The sequence below is a fragment of the Bos javanicus genome, chromosome 4 (assembly GCF_032452875.1).
Source record: "Bos javanicus breed banteng chromosome 4, ARS-OSU_banteng_1.0, whole genome shotgun sequence".
NCBI lineage: Eukaryota > Metazoa > Chordata > Mammalia > Artiodactyla > Bovidae > Bos > Bos javanicus.
This window is the reverse complement of record NC_083871.1, coordinates 15,438,774-15,460,757: the sequence shown is the minus strand read 5'-3', so window position 1 is coordinate 15,460,757 and position 21,984 is coordinate 15,438,774.

The window sequence follows — 21,984 nt, the reverse complement described above, 5'->3', positions numbered from 1 at the left end:
TATAAAGAACAATCTAAAGGATATGTTATATAACACAGGAAATAAAGCCAAAAGTTTATAATTAAAAAAAAGAAAATAATAGGTTTTCTGGAAAAAGTTGCTTCATCTATCCCTACATTTTTATTACTTAATTATTTTCTTCTAATTTTTATTAAATGTGATGGAATGCCATGGTACGTGGATATAGTGGTCTATTTCTATGTCCAACACAGCAAATTCTTTCAACGTGACTTTAAGTTTTTAATTTTATTTATTGTTTTAATTTTTTATACTGGACTATAGCTGGTTTCGGAGAAGGCAATGGCAGCCCATTCCAGTACTCTTGCTTGGAAAATCCCATGGATGGAGGAGCCTGGTGGGCTGCAGTCCATGGGGTCGCTAACAGTCGGACAAAACTGAGCGGCTTCCCTTTCACTTTTCACTTTCCTGCATTGGAGAAGGAAATGGCAACCCACTCCAGTGTTCTTGCCTGGAGAATCCCAGGGACGGGGGAGCCTGGTGGGCTGCCGTCTATGGGGTTGCACAGAGTCGGACACGACTGAAGCCGCTTAGCAGCATAGCTAGTTTACAATGTTGTATTAGTTTCAAGTGTATAGCAAAGTGATTCAGTTCTACATATATCTGTTCTTTTTAAAATTCTTTCCCCATTTAGGCTTTTATAGAATATTGACCAGAGCTCTCTGTGCTATCCAGTAGGTCCTTGTTGGTTATCTATTTTACATATAGCAGTGTGTATATGTAAAACTCAAACTCCCAGCTTATCATTCTCCCCCACCTTTCCCCTTTGGTAACTATAAGTTCAACACAGCAAAAACTATTATGATTCACTTATTTTATGGCTCTAAAGGAATATATATATATATATATATATATATATATATATATATATAATCTGAACACAGAATTTAGAAAATATAGAAAGCATCAAGAGGAATATAAAAATTACCATATCAGGTCAAGAAGCAAGTTAGAACCAGACATAGAACAATGAACTGGTTCAAAATTGGGAAAGGCATATGTGAAGGCCATATATTGTCACCCTGCTTATTTAACTTATTTGCATATTACATCATGTGAAATGCAAGCCTGGATGAAGCACAAGCTGGAATTAAGACTGTCGGGAGAAATATCAATAACCTCAGATATGCAGATGACACCACCATTATGGCAGAAAATGAAGAAGAAGTAAAGAGCCTCTTGATGAAGGTGAAAGAGGAGACTGAAAAAGGTGGCTTAAAACTCAACATTCCAAAAACGAAGATCGTGTCATCTGATCCCATAACTTCGTGGCAAATAGATGGGGAAACAATGGAAACAGTGACAGACTTTATTTTCTTGGGCTCCAAAATCACTGTCACAGTGACTGCAGTCATGAAATTAAAAGATGCTTGCTCTTTGGAAGAAAAGCTGTGGCAAACCTAGACAGCATATCCAAAAGCAGAGACATCATTTTGCCGACAAAGGTCTGTATAGTCAAAGCTATGGTTTTTCCAGTAGTCACAAAAGGATGTGAGAGTTGGACCATAAAGAAGGCTGAGAACCGAAAAATTGATGTTTTTGAATTGTGGTGCTGGAGAAGATTCTTGAGAGTCCTTGGAGAGCAAGGAGATCAAACCAGTCAGTCATACAGGAAATCAATCGTGAATAAACATTGGAAGGACTGATGCTGAAGCTGAAGCTCCAATACTTTGGCCACCTAATGGGAAGAGCCAACTCATTGAAAAAGACCCTGCTGCTGGGAAAGATTGATAACAGAAGGAGAAGGCAGTGACAGAGGATGAGATGGTTGGATGAAATCATTGACTCAATAGACATGAGTTTGAGCAAACTTCAGGAGATAGTGAAGGACAGGGAAGCCTGGAGTGCTGCAATCCACAGGGTTGCAAAAATTCGGATGCGACTGAACAGTTTTTAACCTTTAAGTGTATAACGCAATAGCCAAAATTTTTCTATGCAGGTATGTTTATTGGTTAAATTAATTGTCCATTAAATTAGACTCATAGTCTAGTTTACCTTTTATTTATTGAACTTAGAATTGTAGTCTCTATATTATATAACACAGTACACCCATATTTGGCATTACACACAGGAACATACTTATAAGCATGGTGGTGGTGGTTTAGCTGCTCAGTCACGTCCAACTCTGTGACCCCATGGACTGTAGTCTGCTGGGCTCCTCTGCCCAAGGGATTCTCCAAGCAAGAATACTGGAGTGGGTTGCCATTTCCTTCTCTGGGATTTTCCCAAACCAGGAATTTAACTCTGGTCTCCTGCATTGTAGGCAGATTCTTTACTGACTAAGCTACAAGGGAAACTCCATTTATAAGCATATGGCTTAATATGTCAAGTATCATCATTGGATATATTCTTTCTTATACTCTGTATTTATCCTGTGACATTTCTCTATTTAGGGATTATCAACAAAAGAACCAGAGTACAAAAGTACTTTTTAATTCTTGATCACAGCAAGATTGGAAAAGTCATACTATTGGTTGGAAACATTTTCTCCTTCTCATGCCCCTGTTTATGGACTGGATGAAGATTCCAAGAGCATTTAGATTCCAGTCTGCCCTCTGCCTCCCTGCCTCCCCATTCCCCCTGCCTAACTGTGGAGGGAGGTGTAGAACTGAAAGCGAAAGAGATGGCAACGCAGCCCTCAAGGTGAGCTTGGGCTGCGTTTTGATGGTTCTCAGGCTCATTTCCCAGAGAAGGCAATGGCATCCCACTCCAGTACTCTTGCCTGGAAAATCCCATGGACGGAGGAGCCTGGTGGGCTGCAGTCCATGGGGTCACTAAGAGTCGGACACGACTGAGCGACTTCACTTTCACTTCTCACTTTCATGCATTGGAGAAAGAAATGGCACCCCACTCCAGTGTTCTTGCCTGGAGAACCCCAGGGACGAGGGAGCCTGGTGGGCTGCCGTCTATGGGGTCACACAGAGTCGGACACGACTGAAGTGACTTAGCAGCAGCAGCAGCAGGCTCATTTCCTGTGCCCCAGTGGGGTGGGGCCTCAGTTTAGTCATGGTTGCCAGGGATGTCAGGGGCATCCAGTGTGGTGTCCTGAAGTAGTCTGTTCCAAAGGGAAGCAGAATGGACAGCCTTCCATGAGACCCTCAAACTGGCCATGGATATAATCCAGGACAGAGAGAATGTGCTGAGTTACCCTGGGGAGTGACTGAAAAGCCAAGGCAAAGCCGACTGCTCCGCTGGACTCACTGCTGTTGCTAGTCAGCTCAAAAGGAAGAGCAGAGGAGGCTGGTTACCTCTTGAGAAAGAGACCATACCGAACAGGCAGAAGCTGTGCCAAGGCATTCAATAAGCCTTGAACCAGGTATCAACACTGGTGGAAAGTGTGGGGCAGTCTTAGAACAGCACTGCCTGAGAAAACACAGAAATTGACAGAGCTCACTTGAAAATAACTATATTAAATTTTCTGCATTAGGCAGATGAGAGGTTTGAGCCAAAAATAAAGTCAGACAGAAATATTTAAAGAAATATATATACAAATAAAATTATATATATATAATTGTGATGTATAAGGCATGACTATGATATTCAGTTCAGTTCAGCTGCTCAGTCATGTTCGACTCTTTGAGACCCCATGAACCGCAGCATGCCAAGCCTCCCTATCCATCACCAACTCCCGGAGTTTACCCAAACTCATGTCCATTGAGTCGGTGATGCCATCTAACCATCTCATCCTCTGTCATTCCCTTCTCCTCCTGCCTTCAATCTTTCCCAACATCAGGGTCTTTTCAAATGAGTCAGCGCTTTGCATCGGGTAGCCAAAATATTTGGAGTTTCAGCTTCAGCATCAGTCCTTCCAATGAACACCCAGGACTGATTTCCTTTAGGATTGACTGGCTGGATCTGCTTGCAGTCCAAGGGACTCTCAAGAGTCTTCTCCAACACCAAAAGCATCAATTCTTCTGCGCTCAGCTTTCTTTATAGTCCAACTTTCACATCTATACATGACTACTGAAAAAACCAAAGCCTTGACTAGATGGAACTTTGTTGACAAAGTAATGTCTCTGCTTTTTAATATGCTATCTAGGTTGGTCATAACTTTCCTTCCAAGGAGTAAGCATCTTTTAATTTCATGGCTGCAGTCACCATCTGCAGTGATTCTGGAGCCCCCCAAAATTAAGTCTAACACTGTTTCCACTGTTTCCCCATCTATTTGCCATGAATTGATGGGACTGGATGCCATGATCTTAGTTTTCTGAATGTTGAGCTTTAAGCCAACTTTTTCACTCTCCACTTTCACTTTCATCAAGAGGCTTTTGAGTTCCTCTTCACTTTCTGCCATAAGGGTGGTGTCATCTGCATATCTGAGGTTATTGATATTTCTGCCAGCAATCTTGATTCCAGCTTGTGCTTCTTCCAGCCCAGCGTTTCTCCTGATGTACTCTGCATAGAAGTTAAATAAGCAGGGTGACAATATACAGTCTTGACGTACTCCTTTTCCTATTTGGAACCAGTCTGTTCTTCCATGTCCAGTTCTAACTGTTGCTTCCTGACCTGCATATAGGTTTCTCAAGAGGTGGGTTAGGTGTTCTGGTATTCCCATCTCTTTCAGAATTTTCCACAGTTTATTGTGATCCACACAGTCAAAGGCTTTGGCATAGTCCATAAAGCAGAAATAGATATATGAAATTTGAGGTACAATAAATTATGTCAGTGTGAGATATGTAAGATATCATAAATTATTAATCATAATTATAACTATGCCTGTGTGCATGCTAAGTCATTTCAGTCATGTCTGACTCTTTGCCATCCCATAGACTATAGCCCGCCAGGCTCCTCTGTCCATGGGATTCTCCAGGCAAGAATACTGGAGTGGGTTGCCATGTCCTCCTGGAGGGCATCTTCCCAATCCAGGGGTCAGACTCATGTCTTGTATGCCTCCTGCATTGGCAGGCAGGTTCTTTACCACTAGCGCTACCTGGGAAGCCCAATTATAAGAGAAGATAATCATAATTGAAATATATATATATATATCTCACAATACTGTGAAATTATTTATCTATTTTATATGGTTCACAAGCTCTGATATAAATAGATAGAAATATAGATATATAATTTATGATATACCATTATCAGTATAGCTGTATTATACCAGGGCCTGTGAACTCTTAAGACCATGAAATTTAAACTTATGGGTGTTACAAAAATTTTCCACAATTACTAACCTAGTCGCCTTTATTTTCATGAATTGAGCAACATCTAGTCTAGGAAATAGAAAGGACCTTCAAAAGAGCTGTTCTAAACATGAAATTTTTACAGACCCAAGTGAACAGAAAGAAGCAAGTTATCCTGGGCATTTGCTAGTTGGTCAAAGCAGGTTACCCTCTTTACATGGAGAAGAGAGGTCTTGGAGCCGGTCAGATAACTTGTATGGAGCAGGCCAATGCTGATTGGTAGACTTAGACCTTCCTCTTCTGGGAGAGCCCAGCATAGAAGCTTCAGTTTTGGTTTGCTGATGTGGGGCTTAGTGTGAGTGAATCCACCTCTGGCCTCATCTGGTTACTTTAGTGTGGCATACATTGCAAGTGAAAACACACTGTTCTCAGAAGGAAGAGGACAATATTCCTTGTGAAGCTCCTTCTTATGGAGATTCTTTGTAGAGAAAGAAACCTCTGCCAAATATATTGATCTGGGACTAGCTAAAAAAATGATCTCTTAAGACAAAGCTTCTTGGTGTTTTACTGTCTAGTTATTTGATCTTGTCTGCCCTTTGTGTTAAAAAATGTAAAACTGGATGGCAAGGGGAAAATGGCTATTTTCACTAAAAAGAAAAATTGGGACTATTTTGTTATTAAGAGTGAATACATCTGTTAAAGTTTTTTGGTTCAGGAAAACACTTTAATGACTATTTATGCAAAGTTAGGCTTTTCTGGAATGCAAGCAGAGGCCTCAGCTTAGCCTAGAAAGGAAAATAATAGGAAACTTCAATTTTCCTCTGACAGGCAACCGAAAAAGGGAATTAGAGGTGTTGTGCCCAGAAGAGACATCAGAGTGAGGAGAGGAATCCAGAGGGTGAAAATGAGGGCCTCACTGCTCTCCTGCCTTCTGGCCTCAAATGCCAACAGACAGGAGCAAAAGGACTGTAAAGAGTTCCTGGGTGAAGAGTGGCCAAGGGAATATTTATAAATGGTGGTAAGTGACCTTGTTTACTTGACTACTCAGCATCATTCCCTTTTTTATTTCTCTAAGGAAGGTCTCTGTCGTCCCCTTCTCCTCCCATCTTCAATCTTTCCCAGCATCAAAGCCTTTTCAAATGAGTCAGTTCTTTGCATCAGGTGGCCAAGATATTGGAGTTTCAGCTTCAGCATTAGTCCTTCCAATGACTATTCAGGACTGATCTCCTTTAGGATTGACTGGTTGGATCTCCTTGCAGTCCAAGGGACTCTCAAGGGATTTCTCCAACACCACATTTCAAAACCATCAATTCTTCGGCATTCGGCTTTCTTTATAGTCCAACCCTCACATCCATACATGACTACTGGAAAAACCATAGCCTTGATTAGATGGACATTTCTTGGCAAAGTAATGTCTGCTTTTTAATATGCTATCTAGGTTTGCCATAGCTTTTCTCCAAGGAGCAAGCGTCTTTTAATTTCATGGCTACAATCACCATCTGCAGTGATTTTGGAGCCCCCAAAATAAAGTCTGTCACTTTTTCCATTGCTTCCCCATCTATTTGCCATGAAGTGATGGGACCAGATGCCATGATCTTAGTGTTCTGAACGTTGAGTTTTAAGCCAGCTCTTTCACTCTCCTCTTTCACTTTCATCAAGAGGCCCTTTAGTTCTTCTTCACTTTCTGCCATAAGGGTGGTGTCATCTGCATATCTGAGGTTATTGATATTTCTCCTGGCAATCTTGATTCCAGCTTGTGCTTCATCCAGCCTGCCATTTTGCATAATATACTCTGCATGTAAGTTTAATAAGTACAGTGAGAATATATAGCCTTGACATACTCCTTTTTCAATTGAAGGCAAAAGGGAGAAGGGGACGGCAGAGGATGAGATGGTTGGATGGCAGCACCAACTCAATGGACATGAGTTTGAGTAAGCTCCGGGAGTTGGTGATGGACAGGGAAGCCTGGAGTGCTGCAGTCTATGGGGTCGCAAAATTGGACTTGACTGAGCTACTGAACTGAACTGAAGGAAAACCTGAATTGTTTGGGAGAATTAGCTGTTATTCACTGGGTACAGAATGTGAGACAATTAATCAGATGCCCTGTTTGACTTGAATCAAAAGGCAGGTATGTGACCCAAATTAACTAGTTGGAATTGTGATTTGAATAGAGTGTCTGGAAATGGTTGAAATAGATTGATTCTGGCACTGATGCCCAAAAGATGCTCCCAGTAGTTTCTGCATCTTAACAATGAGGAGGCTGCCCATCACTAAATCTAGTTCTCCAGCTTTCTCATCAATTTTATAAACTTCTAGCCCTTCCAATCGGAGAAGGCAATGGCAACCCACTCCAGTACTCCTGCCTGGAAAATCCCATGGACGGAGGAGCCTGGTAGGCTGCAGTCCATGGGGTTGCTAAGAGTCAGACACAACTGAGCAACTTCACTTTCACTTTTCACTTTCATGCATTGGAGGAGGAAGTGGCAACCCACTCCAGTGTTCTTGCCTGGAGAATCCCAGGGACGGCGGGGCCTGGTGGCCTGCCGTCTATGGGGTTGCACAGAGTCGGACACGACTGAAGCGACTTAGCGGCAGCAGCAGCAGCAGCCCTTCCAATATACTTCATTGGGAACCAGCATATCAGGGGTTATAACTATGGCTCTGTTTGACATTGCTCTCAATCCTAAAACTTTCCACTTTGTGTTTCTATCAAATGGCAATTATAATGCCCCTTACGTTACAGGATTGTTTTGAGAATTCAATGGAGATGATACAGGAAAAGGCTTAGAAGAGTATCTGCCATGCATCCAGTTTTCAGTACATTTAGGCTGATGGTAAGTTTACTGCAGTTGGTTTGCAGATGCAAAACTGCATCGCAGTGATACAATGGTGATGCCTAATTTTTCAGTAAAAGTTGTTTTCTACATTGTGAGGTGCCACACTATGTCTCAGTTACCTCTCAGGTGTTCAGACCAATTCTGCTCTACCCAATAGCCTCAGGCATAGTATTTGTAGACTGAAGGAGATTCATCATCTTCCACGAGTAAAGCTGAGCTGAGAGAAAACAAACAGCTACTGAAAACAAAATGAGACCTATTATTCAGAGAGAAGGGTGACAGCCAGACATGGGCAGTATCCCATCTTCCCCACCACAAACTGGAATCTTCAGGGATCCTGAGGAGGGCAGAGGATTTCTTCCCATGAGGGAACTTGGAAGACAGGAAAAATTACACTAGGGTCAAGTTTTATATTTTCCTTTTCTCTCCATGGCACTCAATAGTCTTCAAGGCACAGTTGTAATGGCAGCATGGAATCCCATTGTATGAATGTTCCAGAATTAATTTAGCCATTTAGAAATTGTTAGACTTCCACCTTATACAGTTTTTAGCTTATACCAATAATGCTATGATTAGTATCTTTAACATAAATCGATCTCAATTTTTTGACATCATATTTTGTGATAGAAGCTGTAAAATGTCTACCATTATCTGTCACTTTTTCCTGCTAAGTAACAGAAACCTGATTGTTTTTTAGAGAGAGTTGAAAACACCTGCCTCTTTCGCTCCCAGTTAGATCATTTGGTATACTGTTAATTGATTCCCCAATATTAAACCACTTTATATTCCTGGATAAAAGTCTATTTAGTCCTGGAGATTAATTTTTCAAACTATTGTTGAATTCAATTTGCCTGTCTTTTAATTAAGAATTTTGAAACCCTGGGTAACTCATAAATCAGCTAAGACTTCCCTCATTCCTGAAATCTGGGTGGAATAACCTTGAATTCCCTTACTGTATAGACTGGGTAGTCTGAGACCCTGTCTAAAATTTCTGCTCGTACCTAGGGGTCTTCTTGATTGCTGACTTCCTTGATTAGTTCTTCTGTCTTCATCTTCTGACTCCTATGAGAAACTCATCTCCCCTCTCAGTTTGCCCTACAGAATTCCCTCACACTAAGCCCTGATGAATCTGGAGGATATTACTGACAATTTGTGTGCACGGTGGTGGGATCTAGTGCTGCTGGTGTGGGAATCCTCAGAAGAATTGACATCTCACAAGTGTAGTTTCCACCGTCTCGCTGGTACCCTAGTCTCTTCCCTGTTGTTATCACTCCTTCTCTTCTGCACAGTAGAGAGGGCACCATATTACTCTCTCTCTATATTACTAAGAGCAATGTATCCCTCCTCTGGGGACGTAGAGTCAAGCAACATCCTCATTTTCAGAGGAAGGATGATAAATTTGCCTTCTACCTTGAGCTCTAGTCAAAATGTTTTTGCAAAGCAGATGCCTTCCTAAGATAAATTGTGGATCCAGCTCTAGCTTCTATAAGTGCATCTGATTTTGTACATGCGATCCAGAGAGCCTAGACCTCACCAGACAGTGAGGACAACTGCAGCCTACTTTCACAATTAGACTTGAAATTTACCAGCCTCCCACAGCGTGGCCTGAGACACATTCCAAAATTCTCCTTTTGTATTCTAGTGTCTCAGAGGATTTCTAGAACTCAAATTGAATCTGTCTGGGCTGCTGCTCCTGCTTGCTCTCCCATCTACTCTGAACCACCGTATTACACTCAGAGAAGAGGGGGTAGGAAAAGCTGTCAGGTATATGCCCACTCCGCACCTCCACAGCAGGTCTTCAGGGCCTGGGCTCCTGGTGTGAAGGCCCCAGGCTCCTGCCTGTCCCACACAGGCGCTGCTCTGAGGAGTCACCATTGTTCTCAGTCCCACCTCTGCCTCAAGTCCTCGCCAGGTGGTCCTTCAGCATGCATGAGGGGCATAGCCCATCTCTGGGCCAGGCCTCACCAGCACTCCCCTGCGTTCAGGTGTGTATCAGGGGAGTGGCTGCTATATGTGTCATCATTGAAGTGCTTGAAAGAGAAACTTTTTGAGTATGAAGAATCTTTTCCTTAATAAATTTTCCCTTGGTAATAATAGAAGTTTATATTCGGTTCTTCACAAAAAATTTTATCTGTAAATTTTTTTTTAATTTAATTTTATTTTTAAACTTTACAATATTGTATTAGTTTTGCCAAATATCGAAATGAATCCGCCACAGGTATACCTGCGTTCCCCATCCTGAACCCTCCACCCTCCTCCCTCCCCTACCCTCTCTCTGGGTCATCCCAGTGCACCAGCCCCAAGCATCCAGTACCATGCATCAAACCTGGACTGGCGACTCGTTTCATACATATTATACATGTTTCAATGCCATTCTCCCAAATCTCCCCACCCTCTCCCTCTCCCACAGAGTCCATAAGACTGATTTATACATTGGTGTCTCTTTTGCTGTCTCGTACACAGGGTTATTGTTACCATCTTTCTAAATTCCATATATATGCGTTAGTATACTGTATTGGTGTTTTTCTTTCTGGCTTACTTCACTCTGTATAATAGGTTCCAGTTTCATCCACCTCATTAGAACTGATTCAAATGTATTCTTTTTAATGGCTGAGTAATACTCCATTGTGTATATGCACCACAGCTTTCTTAAATTTTAAAAAATAAGATGATGCTCACTTCTAATATCTATTACCTTTTAAAATCTTTAGAACACTTGAGTTGGGTAGGATATAAGTTTTGTCTATTTTTGCAGATGAAGAAACCTCCTAAAGAAGATATTAAGTGTGAAATTCGTTTTAGTGTATTGATGGTAGATATGAGACTAGTACTGTTTTCTGATTTTTATGGTCACTGTTCTTAAGCATCAGTGTGAGTGGTTTTTTGCTCTCTTCTCTCTCACCATCTCCCTCTCCCCTCAACACACACACACACACACACACACACACACACACCCCACACTACCGGATAGTTCTTGTGATTTTATCTTTCTCTTTTGAGTACCTGCAGAGGGAGCAGTCTCTCAGAGCTGTTTGAGGTGCTGCCTCCCGGGCTGCATTTCTCATTTTGCCCCCAATAAAACTTAACTTGCAACTCTCAAGTTGTACATGTTTTTTAGTCGACAGTTATGGTGACCAACGAAGTGACCCAGCATAGACTTCCTTCCTTCAACTGGACTCCATGAGGAAACAGAGCCTTGGTACCAGCAGGGGCCCCTTGTGCCCATCCACCTCCTCGAGGAGTGCAGATGAATTTGGGACACTCTAGGGTTGTTTCTGAAACTCATCTCAGTAATCTGTCTTTGGTTGAAGATCAGGTGCCTCATGCATGACCTGCAACCAAGACCGGAAGAAGACATAATTTAAGGAACTGTCTCCAACCTGGGTGGAAGGACCTTTCTATCAGGTACTCTTAACTAGCTCATACCCAGTGAAACTGAAGGGAAATTGACTCCTGGGTTAACTCTCACTTCCACAGGCCCCTAAGCTGGGCTGGTCTATAGAGAGGCCTGCTGACCTCAAACTCACCTTAAAACATTGCTCAAACAGAGGAAACTACAATAGGACAAGATGAAGATGACATCAGAAGTAGGCAGCTTGCCCAAGATGCTAATCTGACTTCTACGATCATTTATAATGTTTTCTTGATTCCTTGGACCTATGCCTATCAATCAAATGTTTTCTATCATGGACACAATTCTATGCTAGTTTAAAATTCAATCCAATTGTTGGGTTGTGGTCAATTACCTGTGTCTGGTACTTCTGGGTTACCTTGGTGGATTTCTATTTTCTAGGGCTCTGATTGGATACTCCTTAGGAAATTTATTTTAGATGAGAGCTCAGTCCTGTTCTTTCTATTCATGATATTACTAGATGCAATCCTCTCACCTGGCCAATCAATAATACCTGCTCTAATACTGGCCATAGATTTAAGTTTTCTCTTAGGGTCATTCAAACTCAATTGGAGTGATGAGCTAAATCTCAATAAAAAAATTAACCTCTCATCTATTTAAAGGAAACTCCCACAGTTAGGGGGAGGATCTGTATGGTTAACACCTGGCTATGATCATTTAAATTTAAAAGCTCCTCTATATTGGAAATGGTTAATTCATACTAAAAATGATCAACCTGGTAATTATGAGACAAGGCTGGGTACTTTATGAACTATGACTATCATTACCCTTAGAGAGAGTGATTGGTATGGAGCTCAGTGGATTTGTGGCACTAATTTATGGCCTTGACATTTACAGGGATGGATACAAAGGTGTAGCCTGGGTTTCTCATGACTTTAAGGTCATACAGTTAACAAATTAGAGGTAACCCTAACCAATCTACCATTGGTATGATCCCAATGGGTCAAAGATCTGCATTCTACTGGTATGACCATTTAGCAGCTTTTATGTGTGTGTGTGCACCTTCGTTGGGGTTGGAGGATGTAATTGGCCATATTGAAGCCTTAACAACTTTCATAAGCTTTAAATGATGCTAACTGGGCTATTAGCCTATTGAATGATGAGATCGCTATGATTTAGAAAAAGCAGAGGAACCAGAGATCAAATTGCCAACATCTGTTGGATCATCATAAAAGCAAGAGAGTGCCAGAAAAACATCTATTTCTGCTTTATTGACTATGCCAAAGCCTTTGACTGTGTGGATCACAAGAAGCTGTGGAAAATTCTTCAACAGATGGGAATACCAGACCTCCTGACCTGCCTCCTGAGAAACCTGTATGCAGGTCAAGAAGCAAGAATTAGAACCGGAGATGAAAAACAGACTGGTTCCAAACTGGGAAAGGAGTATGTCAAGGCTGTATATTGTTACCCTCCTTATTTAACTTATATGCAGAGTACATCATGAGAAATGCTGGACTGGATGAAGCACAAGCTGGAATCAAGATTGCTGGGAGAAATTTCAATAACCTCAGATATACAGAGGACACCACCTTTATGGCAGAAAGCAAAGGAAAACTAAAGAGCCTCTTGATAAAAGTGAAAGAGGAGAGTGAAAAAGTTGGCTTAAAGCTCAACATTCAGAAAACTAAGATCATGGCATCTGGCCCCATCACTTCATGACAAATAGGTGGGGAAACAATGGAAACAGTGAGAGACTTTTTCTTGGGCTCCAAAATCACTGCAAATGGTGACTGCAGCCATCAAAATTAAAAGACACTTGCTCATTGGAAGAAAAGTTATGACCAACCCAGACAGCTTACTAAAAAGCAGAGGCATTACTTTGCCAACAAAGGTCCGTCTAGTCAAGGCTATGGTTTTTCCAGTAGTCATGTGTGGATGTGAGAGTTGGACTATAAAGAAAGCTGAGCACCGAAGAATTGATGTTTTTGAACTATGGTGTTGCAGAAGACTCTTGAGAGTCCCTTGGACTGCAAGGAGATCCAAACAGTCTATCCTAAAGGAAATCAGTCCTGAATGTTCATTGGAAGGACTGATGCTGAAGCTGAAACTCCAATGCTTTGGCCACCTCATGTGAAGAACTGACTCATTTGAAAAGGCCCTAATGCTGGGAAAAATTGAAGGTGGGAAGAGAAGGGGATGACAGAGGATGAGATGGTCAGATGGCTTCACCGACTCAATGGACATGAGTTTGAGTAAACTCTGGGAGTTGGTGTTGGACTGGACCAGGAGTCCTGGTGTGCTGCAGTCCATGAGGTCACAAAGAGTTGAACATGACTGAGTGACTGCACTGAACTGAACTGATGATGAGAAAGGCAGTACTACTTAATTGCAAGGCCCTTGACATCTTATAGCATCTCAGGGAGATATCTGTGCTATAATTCAAAATGAATGCTATATTTTCATACCTGATAAATCCTTTAATGTAATACATTTGATGAGCCATATGAAAAATCAGACTTCTGCTTTAAGCGACCCATTCCCTAGTCTTGACAATCTTTTAAAAAACTGGTTTGGGTGTGGGAGGCTCATGGCTAAACTATTTACTTTAATTCCACTAATGTCATTAACTACTATTTGTATTTTGCATGTTTCATTAAGATTATTGTTTCTTATATCATCAAGTGTATGACTGAGCCTCCAATGAAAATAATGTTAGCTAGACTTGAAGCAGTTGATCAAAAGTATAGCTTGATACATGATCAATGATTGTAATAGTATAACTCTAGATGTGGGAAGATGCAACAAAGGGAATACTTTCCTGGACCATAACTAGAAGACAGGTGTCCAGAGATCTTTGACTATTAAGACTTGGTCCAGTAATAGCACATTGAGTAGTCTATCAAAAAAAAATAAAAACCTTCTTCAGAACTGGGAACAAGCCTTCCCAGCAACATGGGACAAAATGGTCATGAAATGCCCCCAAAGTATGGTCGGATTTATGACCACGATGGGGATGTGTCAATTACAAGTTAGCACTTACCAAGAGCATCATCAAAGACTGAACAACGAAAGCATCTGCCGTCTGCCTCTGGAGCCTGAACCCCCTGCTGCTGCAGCTGCTGACCTTCAGCAACCCCTGAGGGAGTTCAGGGTGGAGTGAGGAACTCTGTGCCCCAGGGAATCTGGTGGGACAGGCCTTTAGATAGTTGGATGTTTTTAGGAACAGATTTTATTATCTCAATCCTTGCATCTTCTCATATCTAGAGAAGCACTAAATCCCTCCATGGTGACTTCAGATCCTTGTGACAAAAAAACTGGTAAAATGAGTTCTTCATGGCATTGAACTCCCCCTTCACCAAAACCTTGTGTATTGACCTTCCCCCACTGCTGCTTTGGAGCAGTCTCTCAGAGCTATCTGAGATGCTGCCTCCTGCAGTCCTCATTTTGCCCCAAATAAAACTTAACTCACTAAAAAAAAAAAAAAATAGTACCTTCAAAAACAGGCTTTAAAAAATAATATTTATAGAGTCACCTGATACACTTGTTAAATATTTAGTTTCCTGCTCCTGCTCCCGACCTTACGGTGAGTGTCCAAATCTGCTCATGTTTTATAAGCACATCCATTGGTTTGTCTCCACTGAAGTTTCCTGGATCCCCAGGAGATTCTTGTGAGAGCCTGGTTAGAGTGGAATCTGTGCCAGGATTTCAGAACAGAAGCCAGTCTTGATTGAAGATGCTTGGAGGCTGGATGCTAATTGTCATACTTTCTGGGAGATTATGACTGGGAGGGTTGTTAGGTACTGGCATACTGAAATTCAGAGTGTGAAATAAGGGCCTTCTGAATGGATTTTCTTCAGGGAGCACAAGGGCGTGTTCTCTCAACTGCTTATATAAATTTACTTGGCAGGGTTGACATTTATATGCAGAAGCAACACAAAATGCAAATAAGCTTTTTAATGCTTTCAGTATCATTATATACTTAAATTTATGTTTGGGTTATTGTATCTTTATCAACAGTGTTGTTAGCAACATTGGAGTGACAGTTTTAATGCAATAGATAATAACAGGGTTTTAAAACCATCAGAGAGAAGACATTCAGGTCTATAAATCCTGGAAGAAACCAACTAGATCAGCTAAATAATAATAATAAGTCAGCTGTCCAGATAAGCTAATTTTCAAACTCCACTGACATTTCCAGGAATTCTAAGCTATCTTTTTAAATTTTTAACGAGAATTAGATTCAGTCGCATAAGGCAGATTTCTAGAAGTTTTTACTTTAAATTTTATTCCCTCCTCTTCCTCCCAATCTGTTCTGTTTGCAAGGGAGAAAGAAAAGACTCCAGCTCTCTTAAGAAGGCACATTGGGGAATCGTGGTAGGAAAGATAGTGGACAACACCTGGGTCAATCCAGAAGCCCTGTTGGCTCAGCAGGTAAAGAATCTGCCTGCAGTGCAGGAGATGCTGGAGACACAGGTTCGATCCCTGGGTTGGAAAGATCCACCCGGGTAGGAAATGGCAACCCACTCCAGTATGCTTGCGTGGAGAATCCCTGGATAGAAGAGACTGGCGGGCTATGGCCCATAGGGTCACAAAGAATCAGACATGACTGAGGATGCATGGATGTCTAGGGAAATCACAGAAGGTATGGAGAAGCTGAGCACACATGTTCTGGGAAGGAAAGTGCACAGTGTAGCCCTGAGGTTGCCAGTAGCAGGGGCTCCACGCTTCCTTAAGACAGGGCCATGGGATGCCTAAAAATGGCTGCTCTCCGCTCAGCTCTCTGCTTGCCTTCCTGTGGTCTCCTGCCCTACAGCCCTATTACCTGGGATGGGCATTGTGATGGACCACATGGTCCTCCCCTTTTTGGCTCCCTTTCAGGAGCAGGCTAAAGAGATTACACTTAAAGAAGACTGGCTTGCCGAGGAAACTGCTTGCAGAGCAGTCAGCCGTATCTCTTTGTTGGGAAGTTATGCTGAAGAGTCATGACTGGCATTGTAACACATCCAGTCCATTGAGTCCCATCTTTCTGTACTTCATTTCCCATTATTTCCTGACCTTTGCCATGCCAATCTGATTTTGAACCTCAGATTCTACTTTCCAGGGAATTCTAGATAGGACCTCAATCAAGCCCCAGTCTCTGGCTCCTTTTCATATTCATGAAGATAAATTCTCCCTGAGAGTATTTCTTAGCTTTACCTTCCTACACATCTGCAAACAGACCTAAGTCAGGTGACCCCATTATGGACAGTCTTGTCTAGATTTAGACCAGGCAAGAGTTCATTCCTAAGAAGGCTGTGATTCAAAACGAAATACTGGCCATGAAGAGCCCTTAAAACAAGAATGTATAAGATGAGTCAATAACAAAGATGAGAAGAAGTGAAATATGTAAAATTCCTAAGAGGAGACAGAAAATTTGCCTTATCTAATTTCTTGCTCAAAGATGGTTTAGATTTTTAATACACTCTATCAGGATAAAGCAGTTTAAATGGTACTGTGAACTTTCCACTACAATAGAATTTCACTAATTTTAATTAAATTTTTTTAAATATCCTGGGACTTTTGAAATTTTTTATTGATTATTTATCACCAATAATTTGATAGATAGAATAGCCACTGAAAGCATCTTATCTATTTGGATTATGTTTGGAAAATGCAAAAGCAGAGACTCAAGGGGCCCCAGGCTGCCTCAGCTCTGACTCCAGCTGCAGCTGCTGTAAACAGTTCCTATGCACTGTGAACCATCCATCTCAGGATCCCACAGAGCCTCTCCTCTCTCATGCTTCACTACTGCCTCTGGGGGCTCCCTCAGCATACAGACAGGACCTGGGCCTCAGGAGATTTTTCCAGGAGAAACCCTCCAAATGTAACTAAGTGCCTAGCATCCTGTCCTTCAGAGGGGTGGTTTCTCAGAGGGTGAAAAGGTGGCAACTAGCTCAGTCACAAATCTACATCTGGGCTTTCTGCCTTCTCTGTCTCAATCTTAGTCTTCTCTGCCCTTTGCTGCTGCTTCCTGGTATCACCTCCCACCACACACCTCAAAAAAAAAAAGAAAGAAAGAAAGAAAAAAAAGCAAACCTGTACCCATGTTCCTGCCTCACACTCTACTTTTGTGGGAACCTAAACTTAGCCTGCTTGTTCAGTCGCTAAGTCGTGTCTGACTCTTTTGACCCCCTGGACTGTAGCCCACCAGGCTCCTCTGTCCATGGGATTCTCCAGGCAAGAATACTGGAGTGGGTTGACATTTCCTTCTCCAGGGGATCTTCCCGACCCAGTGATCGAACTAGCTTCTCTTGCATTGGCAGGTGGATTCTTTACCATTAGTACCACCTGGAAAGCTTAGACACATTGGAACAAATTGAGGTCAGCAATTTTATGAATTTTTATACAGTTAAGGGAGTTTGAACTTTTCTAAAAAGTAGAATATACATAAAAATGAAAAGTTACCATTGTGAATCTAGAGTGTGATCTCTCGTTAGTGGGGTGATGTGACAAATTCTTGGAGCCACTGATTGGGCTGAACGGAAAATTCTAGTGAAATCTTGGAGTTTAATATCAGTGGTTGAATTGCAGACAAGTTGTGATTCATGGGGTCGCAAAGAGTCGGACACGACTGAGCGACGAATGTGATCTGATCTGATCTTCCCTGATGGCCCCACAGAGATTTCTCTTCCTTATAGTAAATAGCAGTATTGGCGGGGATGGATCACGGCTGTGTGTTTGCAGCTTTGTGAGTTATAACCAAGAAGAGGAGAAAGTAATTTAGTAGCTATTTATGTGGCTTGAAGGACTTGAATACAGAAAAAAGAGGCTATAATATAGAAAACAAGGTGAATATATTTGACCTCAATTACAGGAAAGAGTGAAAGGTGAATGGTAAAGCATGAATTCTGTAGAGAAACTGATATTGCAGTTGAAGCATGAACAGTGATGTAAAGCAAGAGCTTTAAGAGACAGATTTAGAGATTTCTTCATTCCTCTGGGCTGAAGTCAATCATTCTTGGTTCTGGGTGCTTCTCAGATACACAAAATCTCCAGGACAGCAGCCATCCACATGAAAAGAGGACAGGAACTTAAGCTTCACAAAAATATCAGGTAGGACTATATCAGAGGCACATAATCTAAATCCTGCTCCCCCATCCCATCTATTGAAGTGTGGCTTTTGTTTCCTTGGCCGTGAGATGGCGTCTCTACTTCTAGGCATTATAACTGCATTTCAGGCAGCAAAAAAAAGTATGGGAGTGCTAAAGGGAAAAGGTGCATGCCAGCTCAACATGTCTTGTTTTAAATAGAAAAAAAAATTTTTTTTCTTTTCCTCTTAGGACCACCCAATAGGTATTTACTTAAATCTCATTGGCCAGAACTGAGGACAGTAGGAAAGCCTTGTCTGCAAGTTCTAGCTGCACAGCTGAAATTAAACTTGAAGACTTTACTATCAGTTCTGGCTCAATCTGCAGGGAGGTAGGAGGAAGAACATATCTTTAATTTGGCTCATTGTTGTCCTGTACAAAATCAGAGTTCTGGTAATGAGGAAGAGGGAGAATGCTTATTGGGTGAACAACTTCCCGTGTCTGCCACAATGAGAAACCAGGGAAAACCTGAGAAATTTAACCTCAAAAGAGAAGAACAAGAGAACATGATTTTCTCTCTCCTTAAAAACTTTTTATTTTATTTTGGAATATAACCAATTAACAATATTGTGATAGTTTAAGGTAGACAGTGAAGGGATTCAGCCATACATATATATGTATCAATTCTTCCCCAAACTGCCCACCTATCCAGGCTGCCACATAGCACTGAGCAGAGTTTCCCATGCTGTTGAGACAGCGCAGCAAGTAGGACCTTGTTGGTTATCCATTTTAAATACAGCAGTATGTATTATTGCATGTCGATCCCAAACTCCCTAACTATCCCTTCCCTGCAGCTTTCCTCCCTGGTAACCACAAGTTCATTCTTTTAAGTCTGTAAGAGACCATGACATTTCAAAGTACCATGAGCAATCTAAGCTCATGATTCTGGTAGACAGCTTTTTTTCCACCAGCTCTCTCTTGCCTGTCTTTTGCTTCTATACTTCCTTTATGTTGCAATGTCTATCCCTAGTTCTAGAAAAGAAGAACAGAATAAGATGGAAATGAAAGGAGAATACATGTAAAAATAATTGTATGAAAGATGCTTGACTAACCCCACTGAGATGGCTCTGTTTTGGGATCTCGTTTGTTGTTTATACTCTTGATCATCCAACAGTAGATTTAGCTATTATATTTTATCTATAAATTTTTAGCTCTTATAACAGCTGTTATAAGAAATAGATATAACTGTTCCTATTTTGTAGATTAGAAAATTAAGATTTACAGAGGATGAGTCTCTTGATAACACAAGAGGTACATAGTGAATCTGGGATTTGAAGTAACATCTGAACTATTTCAAACCCTCAATAAGAGCTCATATTAAGTCCCTCATGCCCAAAGCTGTGAGTTGGGCATTTGGGACCACTTGAAAGCTGTGACTTTATTATTGTGCCAAAGAACATTTCTTTGTTGGTGCTCATATTATATTCATTATTTTAAAAAATGGAAATTTCTTACCTGTGATATTTACCTAAAATTTATTTCCTATAATAAAACTATAGAGGTGAATAAAATAACACATTTCTTTCCTTTTGATACAGATTTTATCAGCTTTATCTATTAACACTGGTATGGACCAGAAATGTAAAGTGCTTTTGCCATGTCAATTGATATAATCATATTGTTTTTCTTCTTTATCTGATAGAGGTGATAGTTTATGTTGGTTGATTTTTAAATGTTGAACCAATCTTGCATACCTGGAATAAAACCCATTTGGCCATGATGTATAATTCTTCTTCTACATTGTTGAATTTGATTTGCTAATATTTTATTGAGGATTTTGGTTTCTAAGTTCATGAGAGATATTGGTTTATTAGTTTTCTTTGTTAATTTATTAGTCTATTATTATCTTTGTTAGATATTAGTTTATCATTATTTTTGTCTGCTTTAGGTAGCAAGGTAATATTGATCTCATAAAATGAGTTGGGAAGTAATACTCCTCTTCTGTTTGTGGGAAGTATATTGTGTAAAATTCATGTTAATTCTTTAAATGTTTGATAGAATTATTTAGTGAAACCATCTGGACCTGGAGCTTTCTTTTCAGCAGATTTTTAATTCTAAATGAAGTTTCTTTGATGGTTATAAGAGTATTCAGATTATCCATTTTATCTTGCTTTAATTTTGCTAGTTTGTGTTTTTGAGGAGTTGTTCTATTTCTTCTAAGCTCTTGAATTTATAATCATAATTGTTCATAGTATTTCTTCTAATAGCTACAGAGTCTTCAATCATATCTCTTGTTTTAGTTTTGATATCAATGGTTTGTGTCTTTTTCTCATTTTATATTTGTTAGACTTGCTGGAAGTCTATCAATTCTATTCATTTTTTTCAAGAAACCAGTTTTTTCTCTTTATTAATTTCTTCTCTTGTTTTCTTGTTATCAAGTTCATTGGTATTATTTTTGCTCTTACTATTTCTTTTTCTTTGAAATTTTTTTGAATTTTTTCTAGTTTCTTGAAGTAGTAACTTAGATTATTAATTTTAGATCTGTTTTCTCTTTTAAATTTAACACTTAGGGCTATACATTTCCTTCTCATCACTACTTTAGATACATTCCATATATTTTATGTTGTGTTTTCATATTTATTCAATTGTATGTATGCTTTTATTTTCTTTGAGGCTTATTCTTTAACCTAGGAGTTATTTAGAGACGTTTTTGTTTAAGATGTAATTGTTTAGAGATTTGTCTTAATTTTCGCTTTTGTCAGAGAACATACACTGTACAATCTGAATTATTTGAAATGCTTTGAGGTTTGTTTCATCCCAGGATATGTACTGTCTTGGTGAATAGTCCATGAATACTTGGGGGAAAAAACGTATATTCTGCAGTTGTTGGATGAAGAATATGTCAATTATATCCTGTTGGTTGATTGTATTGTTCAGTTCTTTATCCTTGTGAATTTTCTGTCTAATATCTCTATCAGTTGCTAAGGGTGAACAAACATTATAAATATGGATTTTATTTCCCTGAATCCTGAATGACAGTTTTTATGGGTATCAAAAAACTGTTAACTGTTAATCATAAGTTAACAGTTCTTTTCGTTTAGCACTGGAAAAATATTATGTCACTTCCATCTGGCCTATATGTTTTCTGATTATAAATCCACTGACATTTGAATTTGTATTTCTTATAGCTAATGTTCCATTTCTCTCTAGCTGCTTTCCCCAGATTTCTTTAGGTTTATTATATTTGGGGCTTGTCCACCTTTTTAGACCTGTGATTTTAAATCTTTAAACAGATTTGGAAAGTTTTACCCATTATTTATTTGAATACTTCAGCTCCATTTCTTTACCCCTCTCCCCCTAAGATTCTAGTGATATGAATGTTGGATCTTTCACTATTGTTCCACAGTTTCCTGAGTTGTGATTTACTTTTTTCCAGTCTGGTTTATCTCTGTTGTTCATATTGGATAAAACCTACTGATATGTTCTCAAGTTCAGCAATTGAATCTTCTGTCATTTCTGCTCTACTCCTGAGACTAGTGGTAGAGAATTTATATTTTTCTGGCGTGATTTTTTTTTCTTTTTGG